This window comes from Pleurodeles waltl, chromosome 4_2, assembly GCF_031143425.1.
Source record: "Pleurodeles waltl isolate 20211129_DDA chromosome 4_2, aPleWal1.hap1.20221129, whole genome shotgun sequence".
NCBI lineage: Eukaryota > Metazoa > Chordata > Amphibia > Caudata > Salamandridae > Pleurodeles > Pleurodeles waltl.
Genome location: NC_090443.1, coordinates 1,036,685,973 through 1,036,708,932, shown reverse-complemented (window position 1 = coordinate 1,036,708,932; position 22,960 = coordinate 1,036,685,973).

Here is a 22,960-nt window from a genome sequence, read left to right as displayed (position 1 = left end):
AGCATCTCCTAGCTGTGGGCCTGAATCCGGTTCTGGTCGTACCACTCGTACAAAGCACTGTAAAAACACTATAAAACCAGAAGTCTTAATCTTCATGGATCTGCTGCATCGTTTTCCCCCAGGGGCTTTCAAACCATCTGTGCCATTCTATGCCAAAATATAAGCACGCTGCACACCTCACAATCCCGAAAGATGTGGCAAAAAACGTCCAGCAAAAGGCGGTGACCGCCAAAGTACCTCCAGTCCTGGTTATCTTGGAGATGGTCCTCACAATACTCATGAACCAACTGAGGGATTGTCTTGATTAAGAGATCCATCACCAAGATTACCTTGGCAGTCACTGTGCCCAGTTTGGAGGTCCAATCCCTGTGAGGAGAGGAGACATAAATAACGTTCCATCTCGACTAACTACAATGGAAGGGTGGCTGGCAGAGGTGGAATGGAGACTGGATGACATCCTGGACTGGGGACAGGACATCTAGCATATCCGGCAGAAAGTTATTAACCTGGAGGATTGCAGTTGCCGGGATAATTTACGATCATAGGCCTCCCAGAACAGGCTATGACAGACTATGGGGGTCATTTTGACCCTGGCAGTCTTTTGACCGCCACGGTAATGTGGCGGACCCACCACCAACAGGCTGGCGGTGCAGACTGCCACATTATGAGTGATGCGGGTTGGCCTCTGCCAACCCGTCACATCTCCACTCATACCGCATGGCGGTCAAAACCACAAGGACGGAGATGATCATCATCAGTATTAGGAGCCGGCTTTCCACCATGGTTTCTGCGGCGGTAGCACTGCCATGAAAACCATGGCAGAAAGGCTACCGGTGACTGGGAATTTCTCCACACACACCACGCATACACCCATTCACCTATACTTACATACACATCCACTTACACGCATTCACAACATTCATACACGCATTCAAGCATGCATCCATACACGCATTCACATCAACCTTCATACACGCATTCAAGGACACATACTCACACCCATCCAAACATGCATACTCACACGCATACACACTTACATGAAGACATGCACTCACTTCAACATTCAGACATGCATACAACCACGCATACAGACATTCATGCACACACGCAGACACCACACACTCACACACAACATCCCCCACCCTCCCACCCCCCTGTCGGACGATCACCTTACCTGCTCCAGGGAGAAGGCCAGCCGGCAGGGAACGGGAAGGGAAGCTTCCACCGCCGGCAGCACCCTGCTAGCAGGACACCGCCATCCCGTATTATGGCCCATAATAGGGTGGGAGGTGTCCTACTGGTGGGTGGGGCCGGTGGTGGAACCGCCAGAGCGCCTCTTCCTGCCAGCACGACTACTGCTGGATTTCTGCGCAAAGTGTGGCGGAAATCCAGCAGTACCCGTAATATGGTGGGCGGGAGACTGCCAGCAATGGCTGTCTCCTAGCGCACGCAACTTTCGCAGTCTTCATGGAAGACCACCAAAGTTGTAATGAGGGCCTATATGTTTTGATTCCTAGGCAGGGTGATCCCCACTCCTATGAACCTCATTCTCTCTCCCCTGCTTAAATTCCATAGGGCCCACATATTCCAACTCAGACAAATGTCCTGAGACCAAACCTCGCTGCATGTCCTGGTGTGCTGCGTGAGGCACCACTATACAGGACAGATCCTCAAAGAGGCTCAAAAGCAAGTCCCCATGTGCGATGAGAGATTTCCAGGGCTACTTCCGTAAATTCATATATATTTTTGAAAGCCGAAAATATGCACTAATGCAACGACATATACCATGGGTGAACTTTTGTGATTTTGTTTAAGAATTGTGCCCCTAATTGGTTATCCAAGACCTTTCGTTTTTATTAAAATTCTACCTCACTATTTATCGGTTGGCTTCACTGGGACAGCATTCTGCTCTTTCACAAGGGGACTATGGCACAAACAGTAGTTTTGTTCAGTGGCAGGAATGACTGTGGTAATGTTTGCTTTTTCAGACCAAAGAAATATTTTTGCCAATAGTTGTTATGATGCTGAGGGCACGGCAGCTCCCACAGCAATAAAGTTTTACAAACAACATGTCAAAAGAAGACACACATTGACAAAACCAAAAGGCTGACCACCGCCAATATCAGACCTATTGGCTTTGCCGGTGCTTGATTATTTTCATGTTTCCCATAACCTTCTTGAAACAGGTTACACTGATTTTCCCATTATGAATATTTTTTTAGGGAACACAAGCATGCATCAGCACATTTTACTAACTGATGCTTCAAATAAATGTTACCTAAAGTTTCACCGTAGTTTAGCAAAAAAGATTTTTCCTAGTTGCATTTTTTGTGAACAATTTATTTTGGTAGCAAAGTATCATCAATCTTGCTTTCAAGCTTCTGCAATTATATGTAACCTCATATTGTTAAACTTTGCAAATATCTGAACACATTTTTATACTGGAACCACCGTCAATAGTGCTCTTTGAGTTTAAAACTTTTTCTTAGAGTGCTCACGCTAATAATAAAGGCTTTGCATTATTGAACCATAATTACAAGTTCAAACAGCATTAAAATATGGATAAAAATGTTATATTACCTTAACTGCAGATAATGCCCTTCCCTAGTCCATAATGTGGTATTGCAAACTGGCAGCCAAACGGTTGGACCTACTTTTCCCAAGGACAAAATAATTATAAAACCTTTTTGTCCTTGACCCTAAACAATACTCCTGGGCGTCAGGCTAAGGGAATTCCACACCTCTGACTCAGTCATCCAAAGGCAGTCCCAACTAGCCAGACCAAGGACTGGGAAGACTTCCCAACCTAGTGACAAATCAAGGTCACCCCTCAAACCCTGACTATTTGTACTGGATTGTTGAAAGAAGGATGGTTTGTTGTTGGGAGGGGTGAAAGGCTGGACTGTTATATGACTACACGCTGGTCCCAAAGGCCCTAGCATGCCCAATGTCCACCCGCTTTTGTGGCTCCCACACACACAGTACCATGGGCCAGCTCCTTTTGCTTCCATTACATCTAACCTCTCCAGTCTTGGGGTCTTACATCTTGGCCATATACACACACTACATCTTCTATTGGTGAGCAGCCCCAGTCCTTCAGGTACTGGCGCCCTCTCGCATACCACACCTACAGACTCAGACCCTAGATCTACTGGAGCCCTGTACATGGCCATAGACTTACCACCTAGCGTATAATTTGCAGCTTCCACCAGGTTACCCTGGAAGCTGATCCTTCTCATCTCCTCCTCCCCCACCAGACATGTGTTTGCTCACTGTAGGAAGTTGGCTCTGCATATAATATTTCAAAGTAAGAAATAGTGTGCACAGAGTCCAAGGGTTCCCCTTAGAGGTAAGTTAGTGGCAAATATAGATAATTCTAATGCTCTATTTTGTGGTAGTGTGGTCGAGCAGCAGGCTTACAAGAGGGTAGTGTTACGCATTTGTTGTACACACACAGGCAATAAATGAGGAACACACACTCAAAGACTTACTCCAGGCCAATAGGTTTTTATATAGAAAAATATATTTTCTTAGTTTATTTTAAGAACCACAGGTTCAAGGTTTGAATTATACACATTCAATGCTAGGTACTCCACACAGGTAAGTTAGGAACTTTGAATTAAAGCAATATCATATACAGTCTTTGTTAAAATGGCAATAAGCTATTTTAAAAGTGGACACAGTGCAAAAATCAACAGTTCCTGGGGGAGGTAAGTAAAGGTTAGCTTGTGAGGTAAGTAAGACACTTAAAAGTCTCAGTTCCGGGGCATAGGTAGCCCACCGTTAGGGGTTCAGGGCAACCCCAAAGTTACCACACCAGCAGCTCAGGCCCGGGAAGGTGCAAAGGTCAAAGAGGTGCCCAAAACACATAGGCACCTATGGAGAACAGCCGTGCTCTGGTTCCAGTCTGCCAGCAGGTAAGTACCCCCGTCCTCGGGGGCAAACAAGGAGGGTTTTGTAGAGCACTGTGGGGGACAAAAGTAGGCACACAAAACACACCCTCAGCGGCACAGGGGCGGCCGGGTGCAGTGTTCAAAGCAGGCGTCGGGTTTTAGATAGGATTCAATGGAGAGACCCGGGGGTCACTCTAGCAATGCAGGCAGGCACGGGGGGCTTCTCGGGACAGCCACCGACTGGGCTAGGCAGAGAGTCGCCTAGGGGTCACTCCTGCACTGAAGTTTGGTTCCTTCTGGTCCTGGGGGCTGCGGGTGCAGTGCTTGGTCCAGGCGTCGGGTCCCTTGTTACAGGCAGTCGCGGTCAGGGGGAGCCTCTGGATTCTATGTGCAGGCGTCGCTGTGGGGGTCCACGGGGGTCGTCTCGGGCTACTCACGGGGTCGCAGTCGGCTGGGAGTCCTCCCTGGTGTGTTGTTTCTCTGGATCTCGAGACGGGGGCGTCGGGTGCAGAGTGTGAGGTCTCACGCTTCCGGCGGGAAGAGTGAGTTCTCTGGAAGTTGCTTCTTTGTTGCAAAGATGTAGCTGTTTTTTAGCAGAGCCGCTGCTCACAGGAGTTTCTTGGTCCTGGGGGTTAGGGCAGTCCTCTGAGGCTTCAGAGGTCGCTGGTCCCTGTTGGATGCATCGCTGGTTGCAGGTTTTCGACTCAGGAGACAGGCGGGTAGGGCTGGGGCCAAAGCAGTTGTCGTCGTCCGTCATCTCTGCAGGCTTGTAGGTCAGCAGTCCTTCTTTGTAGTCCAGGTTGCAGGAATCTGATTTCCTGGGTTCTGGGGTGCCCCTAAATACTAGATTTAGGGGTGTGTTTAGGTCTGAGAGGGCAGTAGCCAATGGCTACTGTCCTGGAGGGTAGCTACACCCTCTTTGTGCCTCCTCCCTGTGGGGAGGGGGGCACATCCCTATTCCTATTGGGGGAATCCTCCAAAACTAAGATGGAAGATTTCTAAAGGCAGGGGTTACCTCAGCTCAGGGCACCTTAGGGGCTGTCCTGACTGGTGAGTGACTCCTTCTTGTTTTCCTAATTATCTCCTCCAGCTTTGCCGCCAAAAGTGGGGGCAGTGGCCGGAGGGGCGAGCATCTCCACTAGCTGGGATGCCCTGGGGCTCTGTAACAAAGGGGGTGAGCCTTTGAGGCTCACCGCCAGGTGTTACACTTCCTGCAGGGGGAAGTGTGAAGCACCTCCACCCAGTGCAGGCTTTGTTCCTGGCCACAGAGTGGCAAAGGCACTCTCCCCATGTGGCCAGCAACTAGTCTGGTTGTGGCAGGCTGGCAGAAACTGGTCAACCCCACACTAGAAGTCGGATTGGTATTCAGGGGGCATCTCTAAGATGGCTTCTGGGTGCATGTTACAATAAATTGCACACTGGCATCAGTGTGCATTTATTGTGCTGAGAAGTTTCATACCAAACTTCCCAGATTTTAGTGTAGCCATTATGGAACTGTGGAGTTTGTGTTTGACAAACTCCCAGACCATATACTCTTATGGCTACCCTGCACTTACAATGTCTAAGGTTTTGCTTAGACACTGTAGGGGCCTAGTGCTCATGCACATATGCCCTCACCTGTGGTATAGTGCACCCTGCCTTAGGGCTGCAAGGCCTGCTAGAGGGGTGACTTACCTATGCCACAGGCAGTGTGAGGTTCTCATGACACTCTGAGGGGAGTGCCATGTCGACTTTGTCATTTTCTTCCCACCAGCTCACACAAGCTGTGAGGCAGTGTGCATGTGCTGAGTGAGGGGTCCAAAGGGGGGCATAAGACATGCTGCAGCCCTTAGAGACCTTCCTTGGCATCAGGGCCCTTGGTACCAGGGGTACCAGTTACAAGGGACTTATGTGAGTGCCAGGGCTGTGCCAATTGTGGAAGCAAAGGAACAGTTTAGGGAAAGAACACTGGTGCTGGCGCCTGGTTGGAGAGTCTCAGCACACTTTCAATCAATACTTAGCATCAGCAAAGGCAAAAAGTCAGGGGGTAACCATGCCAAGGAGGCATTTCCTTACACAACCCCCTCCCCCAAACGAAAGAGGATGAGACTAACCTTTCCCAAGATAGTCTTCATTTTCTAAGTAGAAGAACCTGGAAAGGCCATCAGCATTGGCATGGGCAGTCCCAGGTCTGTGTTCCACTACAAAGTCCATTCCCTGTAGGGATATGGACCACTTCAACAGTTTAGGGTTTTCTCCTTTCATTTGCATTAGCCATCTGAGAGGTCTGCGGTCAGCTTGAACTATGAAGTGAGTACCAAAAAGGAATGGTCTCAACTTCTTTAGGGACCAGACCACAGCAAAGGCCTCCCTCTCAATGTCACTCTAACGCTGCTCCCTGGGGAGTAACCTCCTGCTAATAAAAGCAATAGGCTGGCCAAGGCCATCATCATTTGTTTGGAACAGGACTGCTCCTATCCCATGTTCAGAGGCATCTGTCTGCACAATTAACTGCTTAGAGTAATCTGGAACTTTCAAAACTGGTGTTGTACACATTGCTTGCTTCAGGGTGTCAAAGGCCTTTTTGACAGTCCACGGTCCAGTTCACTTTCTTGGGCATTTTCTAGGAAGTAAGTTCTGTGAGGGGTGTCACTATTGATCCATAACCCTTCACAAACCTCCTATAGTACCCAGTCAAGCCAAGGAATGCCCTGACTTGAGTCTGGGTTTTTGGAGCTACCCAGTCCAGAATAGTCTGGATCTTGGGTTGGAGTGGCTGAACTTGGCCTACACCTACAAGGTGACCCAAGTAAGCCACAGTACCCTGCCCTATCTGACATTTAAATGCCTTGATAGAGAGGCCTGATGCTTGCAGGGCCTGCAAAACCTTCCTCAGGTGGACCAGGTGATCCTGCCAGCTGGAGCTAAAGACAGCAATATGATCAAGATAACCTGCACTAAAGGACTCCAAGCCAGCAAGGACTTTATTCACCAACCTTTGGAAGGTGGCAGGGGCATTCTTTAAGCCAAAGGGCACCAGAGTGAACTGGTAGTGCCCATCACGTGTAGAAAATGCTGTTTTCTCTTTTGCTCCTGGTGCCCTTTTTATTTGCCAGTACCCTGCTGTTAAGTCAAAGGTACTTAACTATTTGGCAGCACCCAATTTATCAATTAGTCCATCTGCCCTTGGAATGGGGTGAGCATCTGTATTGGTGACAGAATTAAGCCCTCTGTTGTCCACACAAATCCTCATCTCTCTCTTGCCATCTCTTGTATGAGATTTGGAGACCAAGACCACTGGGCTAGCCCAGGGACTTTCAGAGTGCTCAATCACTCCCAACTCCAGCATCTTGTGGACTTCCACTTTGATGCTTTCCTTAACTTGGTCAGACTATCTGAAAATTTTGTTTTTGACAGGCATGCAGTCTCCTGTGTCCACATCATGGGTACACAGGTGTGTCTGACCAGGGGTTAGGGAAGCAAACTGCTGGAGGACTTGCCTGCAGTCAGCTTGCTGTTGGCCAGAGAGGGTGTCTAAATAGATCACTCCATCTACTGTGTCTTCCTTAGGGACAGTGGAGAGGTTCACTCTCAGCTTCCTGGTCCTCATCTGTTACCATCAACAGATTCACATCTGTCCTGTCATGGAAGAGTTTTAGGCGATTAACTCCGATCACCCTCTTGGGGGTCCTGCTAGTGCCTAGGTCCACCAGGTAGGTGACCTGGCTCTTCTTTTCTAGCACTGAGTAAGAGCCACTCCATTTGTCCTGAAGTGCCCTGGGAGCCACAGGCCCCAGAATCCAGACTTTCTGCACTGGCTGAAACTTAACCATAGCAGCCTTTTGGGCATACCACATCTTCTGGAGCTGTTGGCTGGCCTCAAGGTTTTTGTTTGCCTTTTCCATGTACTCTGCCATCCTTGAACGTAGGCCTAGTACATAGTCCACCACATCTTGTTTAGGCTCATGGAGAGGCCTATCCCAGCCTTCTTTTACAAGACCTAGTGGTCCCCTAACAGGATGGCCAAACAGAAGTTCAAAGGGGGAAAACCCTACTCCCTTCTGAGGCACCTCTCTGTAGGCGAAAAGCAGGCATGGCAAGAGGACATCCCATCTCCTTTTGAGTTTTTCAGGGAGCCCCATGATCATGCCCTTCAATGTCTTGTTAAATCTCTCAAAAAGACCATTTGTGGATGGTATGGTGTGGTGGATTTGTAAGTCACCCGACACTCATTCCACATATGTTTCAGGTAAGCTGACATGAAGTTGGTACCTCTGTCAGAGGCCACCTCCTTAGGAAATCCCACTCTGGTAACAATACCAATGAGTGCCTTTGCTACTGCAGGGGCAGTAGTGGAACTAAGGGGAATTGCTTCAGGGTACCTAGTAGCATGATTCACTACTACTAGGATATATTGGTTCCCTGATGCAGTGGGAGGTTCAAGTGGACCCACTATATCCACTCCCACTCTTTCAAAGGGGACCCCCACCACTGGAAGTGGAATGAGGGGGGCCTTTGGATGGCCACCTGTCTTACCACTGACTTGACAGGTGACACAGGAGGTGCAAAACTCCTTTACCTTCTAGGACATATTGGGCCAATAGAAATGGTTGATTAACCTGTCCCATGTCTTGGTTTGTTCCAAATGCCCAGCAAGGAGAATGTCATGGGCTAATGTCAGAATGAACTCCCTAAACGCCTGAGGCACTACCACTCTCCTAGTGGCACCAGGTTTGGGATCTCTTGCCTCAGTGTAAAGGAGTCCATCTTCCCAATAGACCCTATGTGTTCCACAGAAGTTTCCTTTTTCTTGCTCAGCTGCTTGCTGTCTTAGGCCTTCAAGAGAGGGACAAGTTTCTTCCCCTTACACAGCTGTTCCCTTGAGGGTCCCTCTGGGCCCAAGAGCTCAACCTGATAAGGTTCCAGCTCCATGGACTCAGTTCCCTCAGAGGATAGAACTTCATCCTGGGAAGAGAGGTTCTGTTTCTTGTGCTGTGTTGAAACTGGTTCCCCAGTCGTCTTTCCTTCTCTCTTGGAAGGTTGGGCCATTATTCCAGACTCCAACACTTCTTTTTCACCCTGAGCCCTGCACTGTGCCCCTGTCTTGACACACACCAGTTCATGGATACCCAGCATGGCTGCATGGGTTTTGAGTTCTACCTCAGCCCATGCTGAGGGCTCCGGATCATTTCCAAGCAGACATTCTACTGATATAGCAGAAGAGACCACCACCTGTTTCAGGCCAGTGACTCCTCCCCATTCTAATGTTACCATTGCCATGGGATGGACTTTAGTCTGAGTGTCAGTATTGGTGACTGGATATGTCTGTCCAGCCAGGTATTGTCCTGGGGAAACCAATTTGTCTGTCCCCATAGCGACACTGGCACCTGTATCCCTCAGGGCTTCTACTCTAGTCCCATTGATTATGAGCTGCTGCCTGTATTTTTGCATGCTAGGCGGCCAGGCAGCAAGTGTGGCTAGGTCCACCCCTCCCTGTGAGACTAATGTAGCTTCAGTGAGAACCCTGATTTGCTCTGGGCACACTGTTGATCACACCTAAAGACTGGCTATTCCAGTGCTAACTGGAGTAGTAGTAGTTGTGGAACCTTTCTTGGGACAGGCCTTGTGTCCAGTTTGGTGTCTATGCTAAGTACAGATGCGACACCAGGCTTTTTGGGGATCAAAGTTTTATCCTTATACCCAAATGAGGATTGTGAAGAGGCTTTGGACCCACCCTCCTAAGCAGGTTTTTAGGGCCCTGTAGAAGACTCTTTACTTTTTCCCTTGAATGTCTCAACACTCTTCCCCTGGGGAGGCTTTGTGACCCCTTTCTTTTGGTCACCCCCTGTGGAAGTCTTGGTCACTCTTGTCTTGACCCAGTGGTCTGCCTTCTTTCCCAATTCTTGGGCAGAAATTGGACCTAGGTCTACCAGATGCTGATGCAGTTTATCATTGAAACAATTACTTAAAGTATGTTATTTCATAAACAAGTTATACAGCCCATCATAATCATTTACACCACTGCCATTAATCCAACCATCTAGTGTTTTGACTGAGAAGTCAACAAAATCAACCCACGTCTGGCTCAAGGATTTTTGAGCCCCCCTGAACCTAATCCTGTACTCCTCAGTTGAGAATACAAAGCCCTCAATCAGGGTAGCCTTCATGAGGTCATAGGAACTACCCTGCTGATACTTTCCCTCACCAAGGACCCTACCATCGCCAAAACCAACCTGCAGGATGGAATGAAAGACGTCGCAGAATGAATGAAACTCAGCCGTCTGAAACTGAACTCAGACAAAACAGAAGTCCTCATCCTCGGAAACGCCCCGTCCACCTGGGACAACTCTTGGTGGCCCATGGCCCTAGGCACCACACCTACCCCCTCAGACCACGCACGCAACCTCGGATTCATCCTGGACCCGCTTCTCACCATGACCAAACAAGTCAACGCCATATCGTATTCCTGCTTACTCACTCTCCGCATGCTCCGAAAGATCTTCCGCTGGATCCCCGCCGACACACTGTGACCCACGCCCTCGTCACAAGCCGCCTGGACTACGGAAACACACTATAAGCAGAACCACCACAAAACTCCAGATACATCTTCAGCAAATACAAAACGCCTCAGCTCGCCTCATCCTCGACATACCCCGCAACAGCCACATCTCCGCCCACCTGAGACAAACAAGGGACCCGAATACCTCAACCGTCGCCTCAGTTTCTACACGCCCCCCACGTCAACTTCGCTCCACCAACCTCGCACTCGCCGCCGTCCCTCTCATCCGCCGCACAACGGCAGGTTGGAAATCCTTCTCCTACCTGGCAGCCAAGACATGGAACTCCCTCCCCGCCAACCTCAGGACCACCCAGGACCAACTCGCATTCCGGAGGCAGCTCAAGACCTGGCTCTTTGAGCAGCAGTAACCCCCTCCCCTAGCGCCTTGAGACCCTCACGGGTGAGTAGCGCGCTTTTTAAATATTATTGATTGATAGGATTCTGCATCCTTACCAGAGAGTGTGAGGAGTCTATCCCTACACTTTCCAGTGACTATTTCCCAAAGGAGAGCACCCCAGTGAGATATGTTTACTTTTCTGGTTGCATAAGCCCTCTCAAAAGCTGTAAACCACTTGGTGATATCATCACCATCTTAATATTTTGTTACAATCCCTTTGGGGATTTTTAGCATGTCAGTACTTTCTCTGACCCTATTTATGTTGCTGCCACCATTGATGGGAGCTAAACCCATCTCTTGTCTTTCCCTCTCTATGGCTAGGAGCTGTCTCTCCAAAGCCAATCTTTTGGCCATCCTGGCTAACAGGAGGTCATCTTCATTGAGGCTGCCCTCAATGCTTCCAGAGTTACTGGCCTCCCCTGTTGAAGAACCAGTTTCTCTGACTCTCACTTGTGGAGTCAGGGTTTGAAGGGACCCTGTTCTTCCTAACTAGGACAGGAGGGAGGGAATCATCCTCCTGGTCACTAGCTACTCCCTCTGTAGGATTATCCTCAGAGGGGTGCTCCTTTGCAAACTCTGCCAAAAGCTCCTGGAGCTTAACTTTGGTAGGGTTGGACCCAGTTTTTATATTTTTTAGCTTACAGAGAGTCCTTAGCTCTGACATCCCAAGATGCAGGTAAGGGGTGAGGTTGAGTTCCACCACCATCTCATCTGTGCTAGACATTATGGCCCTCATTACAACATTGGCAGTAAATCCCGCTTACTGCCGTGCAGAAGACCGCCAACACACCGCTGTGGTGGCGGAATTCCGCTACAGCTATTACGACCCACAGCTCGGAATTTGCCAAAATCCAGACACCCACACAAGTCCGCCACACCAAAGGTCAGTGATAAACTGGCGATAACAAAACCTCCACCGTCACGCCAACAAGAATACGCCCACACTATCACGACCCACGAATCCACGCGGCGGTCTTTCAACCGCGGTATTCCATTGGCAGTACACACCGCCGCAAAATACACACACATTTACAAAACACAACCACATTGGACAAATCGAAATACACACACCTGATACACATACACACACCACTCCCACACACCCAATCCAATATAAAACACACTCCCACATCACCCACAAACCCTTACGATCAAAAATTCTGAAAGAAGGCCAGAGAGACACACCACCATCAACAACACTAGCATCCACAGGTACACAATCACTCACACACCATCCACGCACCTCAGACAACACACACAAACACATCCCCTCACACATCACAACCAACACCACCTCACACATCACCCACACCACATCATGGCACCTCAACGACACCCCAGGTTCTCTGAGGAGGAGCTCAGGGTCATGGTGGAGGAAATAGTCCGGGTAGAGCCACAGCTATTCCGATCACAGGTGCAGCACACCTCCATTGCAAGGAAGATGGAGCTATGGCGCAGAATCGTCGACAGGGTCAATGCAGTGGGACAGCATCCAAGAACACGGGATGACATCAGGAAGAGGTGGAGCGACCTACGGGGGAAGGTGCGTTCCGTGGTCTCAAGACACCAGATTGCAGTACAGAGGACTGGCGGCGGACCCCCACCTCCTCCCCCACAACTAACATCATGGGAGGAGCAAGTCTTGGCTATACTGCATCCTGAGGGCCTCACAGAAGTAGCAGGAGGAATGGACTCTGGTAAGTCAACTCTTAACTATTACATCCCCCACCCCACCTGCATGCTATCACATACCCCCACCCTCACCCTCACCATTCGAACACCTCACAAATGTCCCACTATCACAACCCACACATCCCAACACCAAGCCCTGCATGCAACACCAAAGCATGGACACCCATCACCAAAGCATGTCCATAACAGATACCCACACAGACCCCAAACGAATTATCACACAAGGTCCTAGACAAGAATGCAAGCACTGGAGTACAGGGTCACTCACCCATTGCACACAATGGCACACTCAGATGCAATAATCATGCCTTTACACCCCTGCAGGGCCCCTACCCAACGTCACCGGACAGGAGGTTCCAGACAGGTCCACTCCCCCCACAGAAGAGGCCCACAGTGATGACAGCAGCTCTGTCCAACTGGATCAAGATGACCAGCCCGGCCCATCTGGGACCTCGGGACAGTCGGTTCCCCTGACACTGGCACAAGCCACCACAGAGCCTCCCCCCTCAGGAAACACCAGCACAGCACCCACCCAGCGGGCCCATCCCTCTGTCCCCAGGACACATCAAGCAGCAGTGTGTCCACCACTACAGGGACCCCAGGCAAACCCACCACCCCAAGAAAATCAGGGACATGGGGGCAGTGGCAGTGGGCACACAGTTCAGGGGACAGAGGCACAGGAAAACAGGGGAACTGGGAGGACAGCTGTGCTACAGGGGAGGACAGGCCCAGGGAATCCACTCTCCACGAGGCCCTCTCCAACATCATGGGAGCGTACCATCATTCCCAGGAGACGATGGCAATGGTACTGGCCAACTTTCAGGAGACCAAGCGGCTGCAGGAGGAACACTATTTGAGGATCAGGGAGGAACTCAAGTCCATCAACACCACCCTGGTCACCATTGTAGGGGTGCTGAAGGAGCTTGTCAACACCAGGAGGGACACTGTGGCACAACAAGGGGCCCCTGACACTAGCCTGGATGATGAACAGCCCACCACCTCCGCCGGCGCTAGTGGACAGGAGGCACAGCCACAGGACCATGACACCAGCACCCCACCCCCTGCATATGGAGAACCACCCCGCAAACGGTCCCTGAGATCCAGGAACAAGACAGAGAACAATGCCAAGACCCCCGCCAGGAAATGAGACCCCCCCTGAATGTCATCCTTCTGTCTCACTTTGTCACCCTGTCCATCCATCAACTGCCCTAGCGCCACTTCCTATGCCCCTTTGGACAATGCACCTGTGAAACAAATAGACTGGACTCTGCCATGGACATTCCTCCACCATCACCCCTGCCCATTTTACAACCCCCTCCACTTATTTGCACAGAAATAAACACCCTTGAATCACAAAACAATCTGGAGTCAGTCTGTGCTTTCACAAATGTGTATTTACAATAACTATGGAATATAGCAATGTCAATTTTCTTGTCAACATACCGATGTAACACAGCTTACTCCATGAGGTAATATAGCAGAGGTCACACAGTGGGACCCACATCTGTTAAATGGAAAGGCAAAGTGACAAGTCAGGGTCCATACACTGGGTAAAAGTGACAGACTTATGATAGGACAAACAATTGTATGAGATGTGTGAGGCAGTGATATTTGTTTTACCTGTGTCTCACTGGAAGTATTGCTGGATAACGTTGTTTCTGCTGTCGATATCCTCTTCTTCTGCCTCCTCCTCTTCACTGTCCACAGGCTCCACAGCTCCCACAAGACCTCCAGCTGGACCTTCCTCCTGCAGAAAAGGCACCTGTCATCGCAAAGCCAGGTTGTGCAGCATACAGCAGGCCACAATGATCTGGAACACCTTCTTTGGTGAGTAGTAGAGAGAACCACCTGTCATATGGAGGCACCGGAACCTGGCCTTCAGGAGGCTGAAGTTTCTTTCTATAATCCTCCTAGTTCGCCCATGTGCCTCATCGTAGCGTTCCTCTGCCCTTGTCCTGGGATTCCTCACTGGGGTCAGTAGCCATGACAGGTTGGGGTACACAGAGTTGGGTACCCAGAGTCACCTGCAAATGATGAGGGACAACTGTTAGACACACACTAACCCGTAGGTACAACCCCAGACCCAGACAGTATAGGGTCCTTGTACTCACCTATTAGCCAAACACAGTGCCTCTGAAGTTGCCCCATCACACAAGGGATGCTGCTATTCCTCAGAATGTACGCGTCATGCACTGAGCCAGGAAACTTGGCATTCACATGGGAGATTTACTGGTCGGCCAAACACATTATCTGCACATTCATGGAATGGTAGCTCTTCCGGTATCTGTACACCTGTTCACTCCTGCGGGGGGGGGGTACCAAGGCCACATTTGTCCCATCAATGGCACCTATGATGTTGGGGATATGTCCCAGGGCATAGAAGACACCTTTCACTGTAGGCAAATCCTCCACCTGAGGGAAAACGATGTAGCTGTGCATGTGTTTCAGCAGGGCAGACAACACTCTGGACAACACGTTAGAGAACATTGGCTGGGACATCCCTGATGCAATGGCCACTGTAGTTTGAAAAGATCCACTTGCCAGGAAATGGAGTACTGACAGGACCTGCACTAGAGGGGGTATTCCTGTGGGATGGCGGATAGCTGACATCAGGTCTGGCTCCAACTGGGCACACAGTTCATGGATTGTTGCACGATCAAGTCTGTAGGTGACTATTACGTGTCTCTCTTCCATTGTCGACAGGTCCACCAGCAGTCTGTACACCGGAGGATGCCGCCATCTCATCACCTGCCCCAGCGGACGTGCACTATTAAGGAGAACAGCGAGCAGAGAGTCAGCCAACACTGAGGTATTACAAAATGTCATTTGCACAAATTAGTTAATCGGCAATGTGCCTGTTACTGTGGGTATGCAAGGCCTAGATAGGTGTGATGCAGTTATCATTAATGCCATGTAGCCCCCGAAATGGCGACTGCCTGACCTGAAAGGTGGGACAAGGGGATATGAGGTAACTGCGCTGGCCTTCTACACCGTCGCGGTAGGCGGTCGAAGACCGTGGCGCAATCCTGCATTGGGTAACATTGGACCCTATGGGTCCCAGGAGCCAATGACGATGTCCGCCGGCGGTGACGGTACGCATCGCCGCCCAAGTGACCGCCATTTTCTATCTGTACACTCACTTGATACCTGACCTTCAACAGGAGAGGACCTACACTGCAAGTGCTGCTGTGACCTCAGTCTGGAAGTGACGATGGCTCATGTTTCTGAGGAAAGGGCCCCTGCCTTCACTTCGGAAGAGTTGGAGAAGTTAGTAGATGGGGTCCTCCCCCAGTACACGCTACTCTACGGTCCTCCAGACAAACAGGTGAGTACACTGTGAGCATGCTGCATGGGCAATGCCTGTTTGGAGTGGTGTGGATAGAAGATACATGGGGGGGGGGGAAACTGAGCCCTGCATGAGCAGACCGTGAGTGTATGTGCGTCAGGGCAAGGGTGGGAAAGTGGGCCAATGCCTGTGACGGTCCGGACGGTTAAAGGTTTTCTTTGTCCTCTGTACTATTCCTGTAGTGCAGCACCCACCAGAAGAAGGATATTTGGCGTGCCATCGCCAAGGACGTCCGGACCCTGGGGGTCCACCACAGACGGAGCACCCACTGCCGGAAAACATGGGAGGACATTCGCCGCTGGAGCAAGAAGACGGCGGTGACCCAGCTGGGGATGGCCTCCCAACGTGGGAGGGGTGCCGGTCGCACCATGACCCACCTGATGTTCCGGATCCTGGCGGTGGCGTATCCGGCGTTGGATGGTCGCTTGAGGGCATCACAGCAGCCACAAGGGGGTGAGTACAGTCACATACATCAGGCTCTGCGCGCATTACGAGGTGTCTGGGTGAGGGAGGTGGGCAGTGGGTTCCCCTAGGCCAGGGCGAGCTTTGTAGGCAAGTTCCCTTTGTGAGGCAGGCTATGTGGCACCCCAACCCCACCAGTGGTAAGAGCCATCTACACCTAGTCAGGCTCCTGTGACTTCCTGTGTGCAGCAATCGGGCATAGGCCTTGTACCCCATGGCCCTGTGAATAATCTAGGAACTATAAGTGCATGGCGTAGTGCAGAGGGCTGCTGTCTGTAGTGTCCGCCAACGGTAGTGGTATTGCATGCACTGAACATGTCTTTCGTCTGTCTGCCCCCCCCCCTTTTTGTGGTCTCCCTATTCTTGTGTGCAATAGCATCATCAGGCGGAGGAGCAGTGGCACAGGAGCAGGAGGGAGCTGCATCCCACTTGGCCCTGGAGGGCGAGACAACGGAGTCTGAAGCCACCAGCGGGACGGAGGGCGAGAGGAGCTCCATGGCGGGGACAGGAGGTGACAGCAGTGACAGCAGCGACAGCGACCGCTCCTCTGATGGGAGCTCCCTTGCGGTGGCGGGCCCATCTGTGCCCCCCGCATCAACAGGTACAGCCGCCACCCCCCCTACCAGCACCGCCCTCCGAGCAGACTCTCAGCGTGTGTCCTGTGGCTGCTCACCCAGGAGGGTGGGCATCTCCTTCACCCCAGGCACCTCAGGCCCTGCCACAGTCAGCCCTGCTGCCCTCAGTGAGGAGGCTATTGACCTCCTGACATCCCTCACTGTTGGGCAATCTACCATTCTGAATGCCATCCAGGGTGTCGAGAGGCATTTGCAACAAACAAATGCATACCTGGAGGGCATTCATTCTGGCCAGGCAGCCCAACAGAGAGCATTTCAGGCTCTGGCCTCAGCACTGATGGCAGCCATTGTCCCTGTGTCCAGCCTCCGCCCTCCAACTTCCTCCACCCAGACCCAATCCCCTGTACCTCAGCCTATCCCAAGCACACCATCAGACCAGCAAGCACACACCTCAACACACAAAAGTGGCTCAGGCAAACATAAGCACCACACATCCCACAGGCACTCACACAAGCATCATACCCATGCAGACATACCAAAATCCACTGCCTCCACTGTGTCCCCCTCCTCCACGTCTCCCTCCTCCCTCCCAGTCTCGTCTCCACTCACACCTGCATGCACTACATCTTCAGCCACAACCTCCATCACCAGCACACCCATCACCACACACCGCTCACGTGCACTCACCAGCCCCACTACCATTCATACACCCTGTGTCCTCTACCAGTGTGTCTTTGAGCCCTCCTCCCAAAGTACACAAACGCAGGCACAAACCCACCCAACAGCCATCCACCTCACAACAGCCTCCAGCCCATGCACCTTCACCCAAATTCAGCAAACGTACACCTCCTACAACCACTACCTCTTCCTCCACTCCCAAACCCACTCCATCTACCCGTCCCAGTGTGTCTAAGAAACTTTTCCTGGCTAATATTGACCTCTTCCCTACACCTCCTCCTCCCCGTCCGTCCCCTAGTGCCAGGCTTTCCAGGTCCCAACCCAGCACCTCAGCCACCACATCACCAGACACAGTGGTGCCAGCAACTGCGGGCTATTGGAGTGCGCCAACCAACAGGGCTGCCAGTGTGCCACGGAGCGAGGGCAAGGACATTCCGCCACCTGCAAAAGTTAAAAAGTTGCCCACATCCCGGAGGGAGAAGCAGAGAACACCTGCCACCAGGGGCTCAGGGAAAATGAAAGGGGATAGTGGCAAGACAGCAGCGCCACCATCCAAGGTGGGGAAGGGCCAGAAAATAAAGGACAGGTCAGGAGAGGGCATGGTGGCACCGACAATGGGACCAGTGTCACACCTTATGTCCACGTCGACGCCAACCTGTACGGCAGAGAAGACCGCCACCTGCACCGCCACCAGCACCGCCGCCACAGAGCCCGCCACCAACACCGATGCCACAGAGGCCGCTGCCAGCACCGCTGCCACAGAGGCCGCCGCCACCACCGCCGGGACTGATCCCGCCGCAAGCACCGCCAGCGGCCCCGCGACATCCTGAGCTAGTGGCACCACCGCAGACATGGCTGCCATCCCCAGTGGTCAGTCGTCCAAGGCTGGTGGTCAGTTCCAGGAGCCTGGGCAGCTTCCATGATGCACCACTTTCAGTGGAGAAAGGCATCCACTACCTCAGTCCTTGGCAGGATGAAGCACTCTGGACACAAAGCCCCCTCCAGAACCAGTGGAGAAAGACATCCACTACCTCAGTCCTTGGCAGGATGAAGCACTCTTGGCACAAAGCCCCCTCCAGAAACCAGTGGAGAAAGACATCCACTACCTCAGTCCTTGGCAGGATGAAGCACTCTGGGCACAAATCCCCCTCCAGAACCAGTGGAGAAAGTCATCCACTACCTCTGTCCTTGGCAGGATGAAGCACTCTGGGCACAAAGCCCCCTCCAGAACAAGTGGAGAAAGACATCCACTACCTCAGTCCTTGGCAGGATGAAGCACTCTGGGCACAAAGCCCCCTCCAGAACCAGTGGAGAAAGACATCCACTACCTCAGTCCTTGGCAGGATGAAGCACTCTGGGCACAAAGCCCCGTCCAGAACCAGTGGAGAAAGACATCCACTATCTCAGTCCTTGGCAGGATGAAGCACTCTGGGCACAAACCCCCTCCAAAACCAGTGGAGACTGTTATCCACTTGAGAGACTGTGGCTTTGCACTCCCCAGGATAAAGCAGCGGGCAATCCACCCACTGGAGAGACTTGAGAGACTGTGGCTTTGCACTCCCCAGGATAAAGCAGTGAGCAACCCACCCACTGGAGAGACTTGAGAGACTGTGGCTTTGCACTCCCCAGGATACAGCAGTGGGCATTGAGCCCCCTCGTGGAGCAGTGGCGTTGTGCATTCATCAGGCTGAAGTGCCCCCGCCCCCCCACTCCCCCTGAGGTGCCTGTTTCATGTCAATCTGATGCCCCTGCAGTGTTCTCTCCGTTTGACGTCTGGTATCATGTGTGGGCTTCGCCCATGCATTTTGGGCCCAGTGGTCCACGGACAATACTTGGTGCACTATCCGGACTTGTGTAGTTGGTGTACATAAGTGTATATACTGTATTTCTAGTTTTGACTACTGGATTGTTCATGATTACAATCGTTTAACTCATTTCCTTTTGTCCTTGAGTTCTTCCAGGGGGGTGGGCGGGTGTATATGTAATGTTGCACCATGTAGTTGTGTGTATGTTGTAGTGGGTGAGGGTGGGGGTGGGGGTGGGGGTGTTGTATGTTGCATGTGTGTGTCACTCTCTTTTCCCTCCCCTCTCCCCTGTGTTGTAGGTGCAGTACTCACCGTGGTGGTCGCCGCCGTCTTTGGTGCTCCTGATAGAGGAGCAGGAAGACCATTGCAGGGAGTATCTAGAGTTCTGGCTCCATGGCGTCCCGGTTCCTCGTGGGGTGTGGAGAGGTGAGTGTTTTCCCTTCCAAGTCCTGTTTCCGCCGTGTTTTTGTTCGCGTTGGTTCCGCCCCGAAAAAGGTGGCGGATTGGCATCTTGTGATAGGGTGGGCGGTACATTGTCTTCCACCTGTCTGTTGGCGGTGACCGCCGCAGTGTTTGTTTCTACCGCCATGGCCGTCGGAGTGTTAAAGTGGCTGTCTATGTTGGCGGTTTCCGCCGTTGTCGTGATTCTATTTTTCTTTACCGTCGGCCTGTTGGTGGTCTTACCGCTGCTTTAACACCGACCGCCAGGGTTGTGATGAGGGCCTATTTCTCTAAAATCCCCCTCAGAATGCCATGCCCACCAAATACTGCCTGTGGCATAGGTAAGTCACCCCTCTAGCAGGCCTTACAGCCCTAAGGCAGGGTGCACTATACCACAGGTGAGGGCATAGCTGCATGAGCAATATGCCCCTACAGTGTCTAAGTCTATTCTTAGACATTGTAAGTACAGTGTGGCCATATTAAGTATATGGTCTGGGAGTTTATCAAAAACAAACTCCACAGCTTTTACCCAATTGTTCAGTGCAGGACTGAATGGTCTGTGCCAGCCTGGTGCTGAGAGACGAGTTTCTGACCCCATGTGGTGAGGGCCTTTGTGCTCTCTGAGGACAGAAACAAAAGCCTGCTCTGGGTGGAGGTGCTTCACACCTCCCCCCTGCAGGAACTGTAACACCTAGCAGTGAGCCTCAAAGGCTCAGGCTTCGTGTTACAATGCCCCAGGGCACTCCAGCTAGTGGAGATGCCTGCCCCCTGGACACAGTCCCCAATTTTGGCGGTAAGTCCAGGGGAGATAATGAGAAAAACAAGAAGGAGTCACCCACCAGTCAGGACAGCCCCTAAGGTGTCCTGAGCTGAGGTGACCCCTGCCTTTAGAAATCCTCCATCTTGATTTTGGAGGATTCCCCCAATAGGAATAGGGATGTACCCCCCACCCTCAGGGGGGAGGCACAAAGAGGGTGTAGCCACCCTCAAGGACAGTAGCCATTGGCTACTGCCCTCCCAGACCTAAACACACCCCTAAATTCAGTATTTAGGGGCTCCCCAGAACCTAGGAAACTAGATTCCTGCAACCTGAAGACGAAGAAGGACTGCTGACCTGAAAGCCCTCCAGAGAAGACAGAGACACCAACTGCTTTGGCCCCAGCCCTACCAGCCTGTCTCCCCACTTCAAGAGAAACTGCAGCAGCGACGCGTCCCCCAGGGTCCAGCGACCTCTGAAGCCTCAGAGGACTACCCTGCATCTAAAAGGACCAAGAACTCCAGAGGACAGCGGCTCTGCTCCAAAGAAGAAACAACTTTGTAACAAAGAAACAAACTTTAAAGGACTGCACATTTCCCTCCTCTGCAACCGACGCCCCCGGCTCGACCTGCGGAGAACCAACACTACAGGGAGGACTCCCCGGCGACTGCGACCCTGTGAGTAGCCAGAGTTGACCCCCCTGAGCCTCCCCCAGCGACGCCTGCAGAGGGAATCCAGAGGCTCCCCCTGATCACGACTGCCTGCTTCTAAGAACCCGACGCTTGGTAAAGGCACTGCACCCGCAGCCCCCAGGACCTGAAGGATCCGACCTCCAGTGCAGAAGCGACCCCCAGGTGGCCCTTTCCCTTGCCCAGGTGGCTGCTACCCCGTGGAGCCCCCCCTTGCCTGCCTGCTTCGCTGAAGAGACCCCTGGGTCTCCCATTGAAACCTACTGTGAACCCGACGCCTGTTTGCACACTGCACCCAGCTACCCCCGTGCCGCTGAGGATGTACTTTCTGTGCTGATTTGTGTCCCCCCTGGTGCCCTACAAAACCCCCTGGGTCTGCCCTCCGAAGTCGCGGGGACTTACCTGCTGGCAGACTGGAACCGGGGCACCCCCTTCTCCATTGAAGTCTATGCGTTTTGGGCACCACTTTGAACTCTGCACCTGACCGGCCCTGAGCTGCTGGTGTTGTAACTTTGGGGTTGCTCTGAACCCCCAACGGTGGGCTACCTTGGACCCAACTTTAAAACCCTGTAGGTGGTTTACTTACCGGCAAAACTCACAAATGCTTACCTCCCCCAGGAACTGTTGAAATTTGCACTGTGTCTAGTTTTAAAATAGCTTACTGCCATTTTTGCCAAAACTGTACATGCTGTTTTGCTGATTCAAAGTTCCTATGATGCCTAAGTGAAGTACCTTTCATTTGAAGTATTGATTGTAAATCTTGAACCTGTGGTTCTTAAAATAAACAAATAAAATATATTTTTCTATATAAAAACCCATTGGCCTGGAATTGTCTTTGAGTGTGTGTTCCTCATTTATTGCCTGTGTGTATGTACAACAAATGCTTAACACTACCCTCTGATAAGACTACTGCTCGACCACACTACCACAAAATAGAGCATTAGAATTATCTCTTTTTGCCACTTTATTACCTCTAAGGGGAACCCTTGGACTCTGTGCATGCTATTTCTTACTTTGAAATAGTGCATACAGAGCCAACTAACCATAGGCGAGGGCATAAGTGCATGAGCACTATGCCCCTACAGTGTTTAAGCAAAACCTTAGACATTGTAAGTGCAGGGTAGCCATAAGAGTATATGGTCTGGGAGTCTGTCATGCACGAACTCCACAGCACCATAATGGCTACACTGAAAACTGTGAAGTTTGGTATCAAACTTCTCAGCACAATAAATGCACACTGATGCCAGTGTACATTTTATTGTAAAATACACCCCAGAGGGCACCTTAGAGGTGCCCCCTGAAACCTTAACCGACTTCCAGTGTGGGCTGACTAGTTTTAGCAGCCTGCCACACACCAGACATGTTGCTGGCCACATGGGGAGAGTGCCTTTGTCACTCTGTGGCTAGTAACTAAGCCTGTACTGGGTGGAGGTGCTTCTCACCTCCCCCTGCAGGAACTGTAACACCTGGCGGTGAGCCTCAAAGGCTCACCCCCTTTGTTACAGCACCCCAGGGCACTCCAGCTAGTGAAGTTGCCCGCCCCCTCCGGCCACGGCCCCGCTTTTGGCGGCAAGGCCGGAGAAGATAATGAGAAAAACAAGGAGGAGTCACTGGCCAGTCAGGGCAGCCCCTAATGTGTCCTGAGCTGAGGTGACTCTGACTTTTAGAAATCCTCCATCTTGCAGAT